General features: G+C 44.3%; 1 protein-coding gene across 4 annotated transcripts in view; it reads left to right on the top strand.

Moving 5' to 3' along the window:
- Positions 1-10,022: 10,022 nt before the first annotated feature.
- STARD3NL (STARD3 N-terminal like) overlaps positions 10,023-10,628 on the top strand; it is a 35,201-nt gene continuing 34,595 nt past the window's right edge. For all 4 annotated transcript variants that reach the window (XM_075493452.1, XM_075493451.1, XM_075493450.1 and 1 more), the window contains exon 1: positions 10,023-10,126. The gene's annotated coding sequence lies outside the window, so the exon portion shown is untranslated. The remainder of the gene's footprint in view (positions 10,127-10,628) is intronic.

Here is a 10,628-nt window from a genome sequence, read left to right as displayed (position 1 = left end):
CCTAAATGAACTAGCAGTCAAAACATATCTCAAAAAATCAAATTCAGCTCCCACAGAGTGGGTGACAGAGGTTGCAGCCCACAGCTGCTTGCACTGCTCTACGCTCTCTACCTAACAGATGGGATTTCCCACCATAACGAGGGATGGTTTTAGGCTTCCATATCACAGACTGAAAAACATGAGCATCTTCCTCCCCATTTCTGTAGTGCAGGGCAGAGTTCAATACAGCATTAGAACAGCAGCTTCTCTCCCTTTTTAAGCAGCTGTACCAAGCACATCATTTTGCAACTGAAATAATTAACTTTAACATAAAGTTTCTCAAACTATCAACACTTTATGTTTACAGTCTCTTTGAACTCAAAGTAGTTTCTTTTAGGAATTTTATTAATGAGGTTTAAGAATTCTTAATCAAAAATACAAATTATTATCAACATTTGCTTAATCTCTAGGAAAGCTTCATTTTTCTAAAGCTAAGGTTACATTTTTGAAGCTTATGTTTTGGTTACCTCTTCTTTAACTGGTATTCTCTTATGTATATACTGCCGATAGAAATGGTGTTCTCTCGCTTGTGTTACTATCAATACGTACCAGTATAAGATTATACAAAATACATCACTATAAAAATCTGTATGATTTTAAAGTTGCAGAACCATTTATTGCAAGTACATTACAGCTGAATGCAACCTCAGCATAAAAGGGAATAAAATGTGGTCTCTACTTTTACATATGAGGTATCTTTCTCTAATAAATATGTGAAGAAAGATAACGCTCTTGATGCCTGCTGAATTAATTTCTTTACCCAAATTTATCTACATGGGTACAAATTATTATGACATGCAATATGTTTCATAGCTACATTTTACTAACTAAAAAAAGAAATCCTTTAATGTCTGTAATGCATGTGAACTTGATCTGTTGCATCCAGCCCTGTTTTCTTAAAGTTGCAGTCCACTGCGCTACAGATGATGAAACTGTCTTCTCTGTTAAACAAAGATGGCTGCACAAAACAAGGATTTTCTCCTGCAGCATGTTATTTCCTGGGAAGAAGGAAACAGTCCTGGACAAAAACCTGGAAATAATGTCTCTTTCTCTTTTGTAAAGCCTCTACAAGAGGTAGCTCAAATACAGCCGTAGTGGGCCAGACGCTATCTTTTAACTTTAATAGACATCTTTTCCCTTCTCTCTATAGTGCAATGGTCCAGGATTGCTAGACTGAACTCTTAAGAACGAGAATAGCGCAGTGTTTTAGCTAGGCTGACAACCAAATGAATGCTGACAGGATATTTCACACATCTGAAGGCCTTATGTCAGTATATGCTGCTTTTACGCATCTTCATCTCATCTCCAAGCATCCAGCTTCTACATTTTCAGAGCCAAATGAATTTCTGACTTTCACCCTTTCCAGGATACCTTTTGCGTGATGAGAGAGGCTGTTTTTTCTTGCAGGTTAGTGTTTCTGGCCGTGCTGAGCCACAGATGACTGTTGCGGTCTCTTCCAACCATGGACGAGAGAAACGTCTCCGCGTACGGAGATAAACCGTCCCGGCTGGCTAGGCCCGGCTTTTCGGAGAAAGCGCGGGTTGCCGCAACACAGGACTCAGCTGAAACACCGCGAGTTTCAGCCGAAACATCGGCTTTGCTTGCAGGAGCAGAAAGTGCAGCGTGCCGGTTGCCCAGAAGAGGGGGCTGGCTTCCCGCCCCCAAAAAAGCGCTCCGGGCGCCTTTCCCCGGGAGAGGCGCAGCGCCGCCGCGGGCTGCGCGGAGGGGGGGGCCTGCGGAGCGGGGGGCCCGCCAGCCCTCCCTGCCGCCCGCCGGGCACCCACCCGCGTCTGAGCTGCGGCTCACGGAGCTGTCAGGCTCCTGACGCCCCGCCTCTGGTCTGCCCTCGCCAGAAATCATAGAACCATAGAATCATTAAGGTTGGAAAAGTCCTCTAAGGTCACCTAGTCCAACCGTCAGCCCAATACCTCCATGCCTACTAAACCATGTCCTGAAGTGCCACGTCTACGCGTTTTTTGAACTCCTCCAGGGATGGTGACTCCACCACCTCTCTGGGCAGCCTGTTCCAATGCTTGACCACCCTTTCAGTAAAGAAATTTTTCCTAATATCCAATCTAAGCCTCTCCTGATGCAACTTGAGGCCATTTCCTCTCGTCCTATTTTTAGTTACTTGGGAGAAGAGACTGACACCCACCTCACTACAAACTCCGTTCAGGTACTTGTAGAGAGCGATAAGGTCTCCTAAAGAGCGATAAGGTCTCCCCTCAGCATCCGCTTCTCCAGACTAAACAATCCCACTTCCCTCAGCCGCTCCTCATAAGACTTGTTCTCCAGACCCTTCACCAGCTTCGTTGCCCTTCACTGGATACGCTCCAGCAATTCAATGTCCTTCTTGTACTGAGGGGCCCAAAACTGAACACAGTATTCAAAGTGCGGGCTCAGCTGAAAATCAGCTGATGGCCAAAAAAAAAAAGCATCTCCCCTGAGTTTGTTAGTAGGACAATTGCAAAGGACCAGGGTCCCGGTTGTACCCATCCAGAGTCAGAGGCCATTACATTTCTGAGCAGCTTGAAAGATCCTTACTGAGCACCTCATGTGGCTCTGCTATGCTTTATATCCCCCTCGAGCCAAAAGGGGCTTTGCAAGGGGCTAATCTGAAGAAGTAGGTGCCGTGCCAGCACAGGTCCTAAACAGTAGCTTCAAAAAGCCTCTCCGGTTAGAGTGATGCACCTAACTAGATTCAGCTGAAAATGCATTCAATACATTGCATGAGGTCCATGTATATTATTTTAGAACACAAACCCAAACTGCATGGGAATTTCACAAGAAACTGCAGTTGTGGGAGCAGTAAAAGAGGTGGAAAGGAGTACATGACACCTTTCAGATAGGAGCGAGTTAAAAGAACAGAATGCACAAGCTTCATTAAATTTGATTACAGAAAAATAAAGGTGGATTCTGCAGTTTATTCTGCTGGTTTTGTGTACGTTGTTTTGGGAGAAAGGACTGTAGATACTTTAAAATCTGATACCCGCTTATGTGGTCACATACTAAAGCACGGAGAAAAAAAAAAGTACAAGGTTTAGTCACTTGAATTTTTCAGGTTTCCTTGCTACTTGCATAATTCTGCTTGTCTCATTTTTTGTTTGCATGATTTAGTACTTTTTCATCCACTTACTCAGAATTGCCCACAAATGTTTTGTTCAGAAAACATATTTGTCATTCAGACACGAACAACATATTTGATGTTAGCAGTGTTCCCATTAGAACACCCTTAAAGCAAAACAGAGAGAAGGAAGAGGGGTGAGGAAACAAGGGCTAGAGGGACCTACTCACTCTATGGCCATTTAAGATGAAAAAAATGGACAGCAGCTATTTCAGCACTCCTTTCAAATGGTTTTGAACAGCTTTTGTCAAAACACCCTTTTAAGTAACCCTTTTGCTGAAGCAACATGTCAGCATTTTCAACTTTTCTAGAACTGATGGTGCTTTAAATATACATTATTTCCTTAGAGGTCAGTATATTTATGTTCATAAAATGTTATTGAACATAACTGGGGGCAAAGGACTTTGCACATATGCAAATTATCCAGGAAACAGTTACTCTTTTATTAGTACCACACTGTTAACCACATAAGCCCAAGATCTGAGAGTTATTGACTGTCTACTGAGATGATGATAGTCATACTATAGTCATACAGATAATACCATAACTGTAAATTTGTTTATGAAGCTTGCAACTGTACTTAACTCTATTGGTCTGCTGACTCAGGCTTTGCAGAATGAGCATTATAAATACTTCTTGGGTAAAGTCCAGTTTGGTAAAAAAACCTGTCTTGCTTACGTGGCAGTTTCTGTACAGTAATCTGGACATATTTCCTCTTTTAGCAGAATAAAATATAACAAAGGGTCACACTTAAAATCTCTGGCCTAGGGTGGTGGGTTTTTTGTTTTTCTAATTTTTACTTCTCATTTTTCACTTGAACTTTTAGTTTCAATGAGTCTGGTCACAAGAATGACAAAAATAGTGCCTGTCTTTTAAAGCTTCATGAAACTACCAGATGTTTATTTGGTCCTACAAGCATATACACGTATTCTTAAGGCTAACATTACTAGATATATTTTAATGCATAAAAGAACTTGTTTAGGTGGAAACCATGGACAGTTAATACATACATAAATAATACATACATAAAAACAGATAGAAAAGAATAAAGCAGATCAAGAGTTGAGTGTATATATAGTAGTTTATGCACAGAAACGTAGCTAAAATTGGGGTAATTATTCATGTATGTAAGGATTGCATATAGAAAGTTTTTGATAAAGATAGCAAGCTAGTTTTAGGTACAGGTAGAGGGTTTATCATCAGTTTCTAGGGAAAAGAAACTGTAAAAAATTCCATTAAACGTTTGAAATAGCTCATTTTTCTCTCATTAAACTCGTAAGCTCTAACTGTGGGTGAAAGCACTTTTCCTGGGGCAGAGGAACTCAGCACAAAAGAAAAAGGAAGCACAATCTGAAAAAGTCATGTACAGAAACAGGGCGTCTACAGAGAGGAATTGGTGAGGGAAAATGAATAGAAAATAATAATAAGCATTAGAAAGATAAGGCAGTAGAAGTGGAAAAGACAAAGAGTTTGCAGAGAGATAGAACACGAGTGTGCACAGCCAAAAACTGAGAAATCGGCTGTGAATGGCCGGGCAGCGTTCTGTGTGCTCAAAGCACTTTCCAAAAGCCAACAGAAATTCAAGTGGTCTTTTGTTTAAAACTAAAGTACAACCATTTCTTTCTTCCTCCCAAGTGAATAAGCTCTTATCTCTAAGATAGGATTTGTCTTGCTTTGATGATGGGCAAGAGCTAGAGAAGAACATTTCTGTTACTGACTAGCAAACTGCTGTGGGTTTCAGCCAAATAAAGCTCCCGTTAACATCAGAGAGAGTGGGATTTGGGGGTTGTTTCTTTTCTAGAGAAGGAGAGGTTCTCTTTAGAGCACAGGGTTATAAAGTTTGATTCATGTGCATGTTAGAAATTTGGGGGCTTTTAGCATGTGAGAAAACAAGTGTAGGTCAGAGGTATCTAATTTCATGGCATGCAAAAGGTGCCTGCAAAAGTGGCACGTCAGCCTTTTAATATGGTATTGTTATGAAATATACTGAACAGTGCTGCTCAGCTACTGCACTGAATGTTAAGCAGCAATTACTGCTTGCACTAATACCATCATGTCATCCTAAAAAAAAGATCTAAAAAAGAATGTGTTTTATTTCAAGGCCTGACAAATGGTTGGGGTTTGGCTCTTGGTTTTGCTTAGTCATTTTCTTGCCACAGGGTGAGCTTACAGTTCCTGCACTGGGTGGTTCTTTCACTTAAATTGAACCACATCATGGAAGAAAGCATTAATAACAGCTTTAACATTGAAGTGTAATAGATAAGTTACGTGAGAATCCTAACTCTATACTCGCTTCATAATTTCTTAGTCACGAGATTTTTTTTCTTCCTTCTCTATTGTAGAAATACTTAATCACAACCTACCTGTATGATCTATTTGGGAGGCAATCTGATCATCCCCAGTGTAACCTACTTCACTTTTCTTGAAGGACAAATAGACATTAAGAGCTTACCAGTTAAAGAAGCAGAGGTGTTAACTCCCAGCTAGCCAGGGATATCTGTGGTCATGGGTTTGCAGCTTGAGGTTTGAGAACCAGTCATGCACAGGAACATGAACCTCCCATCACATCCTTAAATGTGTTTAAGTAGATCAGTTCCTTCTTCAATTTCAAAGATTTGGGGGTGTAACGACTTTGTACATCTTAGTGTCTGTCTTTAGACACTATGTTTAACTACAGGATTATTTGTCTATGTTCTGTTGCAGGAACCAACCAACTCATTTCAGCTGTTTACCACAGCATGAAAGAGCAGGAAGAAATACTTGAGACTCTTAGATCAGAAAGTGGCTCATCTTACATCCACCTACTTGATGTAATGAGGCATATTAGAGATAACTGTTGCAGCACCCAGGCTTCACCTTGGAGCATTATCTGCTGTGAGAACAATTAACTGATGTCCCAAAGCCAGCATGGACAGCAAAGAGCAGTGCCCTGCCTTAACTGAGATGCCCTGCCTTTAGACCTGCTAATTGCCCTGGGTGAGGGATCACGCTGAAAAGACGACCCATATTCCAGTTCCAGCACAAGCTGGGAAGCTCTGTACCACAACCCATCCTTTGGTAAAGCCAAGTGACAAGAAGGCCTTCTTGCTCCTTCCCAAACTCCACCAGTGCTGCAGACTGACACATCCTCTTTCTGAAGAGCAGCATTAGGAAGAGCTCAGGTATATTTGCCTCCATTTGGTATTCCTCTTGCCCTACCCTTGCCACAGCTTAAGGCTGAGGAATCTTTAGATAACAATTTACATCCAGTGACTTTAATTACATTTCACCTATTATCTGCCAAGTAACGACAGCACTTTTGAATATGAATTAGGATTCCTTCAGCCCTCAGAGAAGTACTGAACCCTAATGGTCTTTCCCCAGAAAGAAAGAAAGAACATAAAGCTGAGAATAAGCATGTTAAGAACAACACACAAATATACACCCATCCTGGTTGCTGGCTACTTATTCCACCAAGGAAGCTATTACTGCTACACAATTTTCACAGTGGGAGCAGACCTAAAGACTGAAAATAGAAGCAGAGGAAAACTAAATGAGGAAAGCTTTAGGATGTAAATTATGAGTCCTGACCCTTTGCTTCTCTTCCCATTCCTCTTGCTCCAGAAGATTACACTCTTTTGTTAATGCCTTGTAATAGGCACACGTGAACACAGTCCAAGGTGACAATTTAAGTGGAATGTTGTCCAAGACCTGTGTGCAACCTGCTCCACTTCTTTGGAAGGTGGAGCAGGCACTCCATTACCTGCACACAAAACTCAGTTGCTCACATTCAAACTTCAGCGTCAGGACAGAGAGACATGCCTCTGTAAAGCACTATTGAAGAAACTGCAGTTCCTTCCTTACATGATCTGATGTTGTCTGTTCTTCCCTACACTCAGATCCACTGAAGGTTAGGAAAATACCTCTGCACAGCCTGGAAAAACTAGCCCATTAGCCCATGCTCAGCTCATTTTTTCCAAGTCTGCACTGCTAAATGTCCTTTATTTGGACAGCAGTGCAATCACAAGATTGCTTGGTTGAATTTGTTCATAAATAAGGACTTTCAACGCCAATTTCTATATAATTTAATCTGTCTAAAGTTACCTGAGTGGTTACTGAATGTAAATCCATAAATCTCTCAATTTCTTATCCAAAAGCAGAAGTTGATCATCAGCTTCCAAAATTAAGGTGTCATTTCGCTCACTAAGATGATCTGAAAGTAAGGCGTTCAGTAATAATACTGTGTGTGATACACAAGAAGGTATTTTGGTTCTCAGAATTCCAGTAGATTTGAAAACATAGCCTTAGCTTATTGTGCTAAGCACTTTAATTACTAACTACTTTTAGGAAAGCTTAGTAAAGTCTTCTCAGCAAACCTTACTTGAATTCCCTTGAATAATGCAAGACGTGATGCCTTTGACTCCTTGCAGTAGGAACTGAAGCAGTTCTTCACCCATCAGGATCACCTCCACACACCCTGAAGAACAGGAAAAGCAGAACAAACACTGTTTTCTCCCCAGTGAGATTCTCTAAGGTAGTATTTTGACAAAGCTAGCAGAAGAGAGGAGATAGGACACCTAGAAGGAGAAAGAGACTCAAACATTAATCCGACAGGTCTTCAGACATCAATTTGTTATCTTAAGACAGAGATTTCTCCTCTCTCCTAGATTTGATCCAGGATCCCTTTTCCCCCTCCCTTCCACAGTTGCCTTATGCCTTTCCCTTAAAGCCAACCACCCCTTTCTCCAGCTCTCCTTCTCTCTATAGCTTAACCTCTCCCAGTTCTCACCAGAACTCTAGAAGAGCTGTCAACAGGACAAGAAGCCTGAGGAGAGAGACAAATTGCACTAGCTTATATGAATAGTTTAAAGAAGATGCTTTCTCTGTTGATCTCAGTGCTACTTTAATTACTTCTACATTTTCAGGAATTTAGGTTTGGGGGTTTTGCTATTCTTCTAATACTATATCTAGCATAACTACAAAATAGAACAGCCATGCTGGAGCTACAATCTAATCACCTTCTACTTAGTTCTTTCTTTACAGCCAGATCTCCTTTTTACCATTAACCAGCTAGCTGCCTGGTTCTGTGAATATGTATGGCTATCAGGCCCGAGTCTCAGCTGGTTATAACTATCATCTTTCCTTATTGGTTTACACCAATTTATTCCACCAGGAATGTGCAGGAATATTGAGAGTTCTGCTTGACTTGTGATGTTAATGGTTATACATAGCCTGCATAGGCTTTAGCTAGCTGAAAGCTAGCCTCTATTTATTGAGCTTGGCTGTATTTTCAAGATGTAACACTGGGCTTTTTTATAGTTTGATGACCACTCATAAGGCCTGAATAACAGTGGCTTTTCACATGTTTTCGCATATTATGCTCCTAATCTGTTCAGCTAAATGTCAACCACACTTTATTTCAAGATACATTTATTTCAATGTATGTAGTGACAGAGGGCTGCTGCTTTTGTTTTGCAGTGTGTTAAACAACCTGTATAAAAACTATTTGGAGACAGGTAATTCCAGTACAGGCTGCCACTGAGATTCGAAAGTCTTTCTTTTTGCATTTGTATGAAAAGTAGCAATAAAACCAAAATATAGCTACCTGCCTGAAAGCTTGAAGTGATATTTAGTACAATAACTCTGAAAAAAACCCAAAGATAATCAAAGTAAACTAACAAGGGTAAAAAGTATAAAAGTGCATAAAGTGATTGCATGTTTACAGACTTTTGTTAAGAAAAAGTGATTAGCAAAAAAAAGATCTTGCAAGATTTTCCTCACAGCTAAAGGAATTCCTCTCCCTTCCCATTAATGAGAGGCAGTAGTGGACAGGGCATTTTATTGCAGGTTCTGGGTTTGTGGAACAAGGGCGAAGCGATTCACCTCAGCTATCATTCACTGTAATGGTTTTTGCTGTATTAAATGCTTAGGGTACTTGTTTTCAGCTGTGTTCTAACTCCAGGTTGAACACCCCAGCAGTCAGCATCACCTTGCTGCAGCTGCTGTGCACTGATCTCCCTGAAGATGCATGGGGTCTTGCGGGGCCAGGCAGGGTGGGGTGGGTGACCACTGGCTGGATAGTTGCAGCCTTTTTTCCTAGACCTCTCCTTTAATCCTTCTTCCTCCGTTTCCCTGCTTTAATGCAATAGCTGTGACGAATTTTATTTTGCTGTTCTTTTCTCTGTATAACTTGATACGTAGAGCAGAGCACATTTTCTCTGCACGTTTTTTGTTAGAAGAGATGTATCATGGATCTAGCCTGCAACGCTGAACTGCAGACAAACCTTAGGACACATATAAGCATTTGACAAGCTTTGGGCTTCAGTAAGGATGGAGACCATGCTTCCCCAAAGGAAAGGGTGGTTTTCTTAAGTGGCTGGTTGGTTGAGTTTCTGTCAGATTTTCACAGTGATGCCAATCACGCTTGGGTTTTCTGGTGCTACTCTCTGTAAACACCAGGACTCTGCTACGAGACAAGACACAGGAGCTTAAGCAGAATTTAGGCCAACGACAGATAACCACTGCTCGTTTTGACTGCTTCATCACAATTTGGGGGTGTTCACATTCAAAGAGAAGAGCTCCCACCGCGGGGCACACGGCCACGCGTGAGCCGTCCGCGCTCTGCCGGGCCTCTGCCCCCAGCGCCGCTTGTCCCCTGAGCCCCCGCGCCACGGTCAGGCCGGGGCGTGGCGCAGCCCGAGCCGGCAGCCGGCAGCGGCAGCGGCAGCGGCGGGGAGGTGCGGGGACAGTCCCGGGGCGGTCCCGGAGGCCCGCGGCCCACCCCTCCCGCTTCACTAACATCAAAGCCGTGCGCCTCCGCGGGTCCGTTGGGCTGAGCCCTGCCCCCGCGGCAGGCCCCGCCCCCTCCGGCGCCCGGCCCCGCCCCCTTCCGCGCCGCGCCCCGCCCCGGCAGTCCCCGGGGCCTGCGGCGGTGCCTGGCCGCCGTGCGGGCCCTCTTCCCCAGGCCGGAGCGGCGCGCCCAGGGTAAGCGTCGCCGCTGCCCGTCTCCCGGCAGCGGGGAGCGAGGGGAGGGAAAGCGCCGAGAGGGATGCCGGGCGCGTAGCTGGCGGAGGGGCAGCCTGGCCGCGCCTCCGGCGGGAGCCGGCGCCCCGGCGAAGAGGCCGCGGCTGAGGGGAGCGGCGCGAGGGCGGCCAGTGCGGGCGGGGGGGGCAGCGCGCGGCGCCGCCGCCGTTGCGGCCCTGCCTTCCCTTCCCTTCCCTTCCCTTCCCTTCCCTTCCCTTCCCTTCCCTTCCCTTCCCTTCCCTTCCCTTCCCTTCCCTTCCCCTCCCTTCCTCCCGCGCGGTGCCGCCGCTCTCCCTGGAGCGGGGAAGGGGGGGCCGGCGGGCGGCCCGCTCCCTCAGGGCGGCTTTGTCCCCCCGGTACGGCGCCCGCTGTCCTGCTGGGGCGGGGGAAGAGAAACGGCGCTTGGCGCGGACGGGGAGAGGAGGAGGAGGAGGAGGAGGAAGAAGAAGGAGGTCACGTGCTG

Source organism: Mycteria americana, chromosome 2 (genome assembly GCF_035582795.1).
Source record: "Mycteria americana isolate JAX WOST 10 ecotype Jacksonville Zoo and Gardens chromosome 2, USCA_MyAme_1.0, whole genome shotgun sequence".
Taxonomy (NCBI): domain Eukaryota; kingdom Metazoa; phylum Chordata; class Aves; order Ciconiiformes; family Ciconiidae; genus Mycteria; species Mycteria americana.
This window is presented reverse-complemented; position numbering and strand designations above follow the sequence as displayed.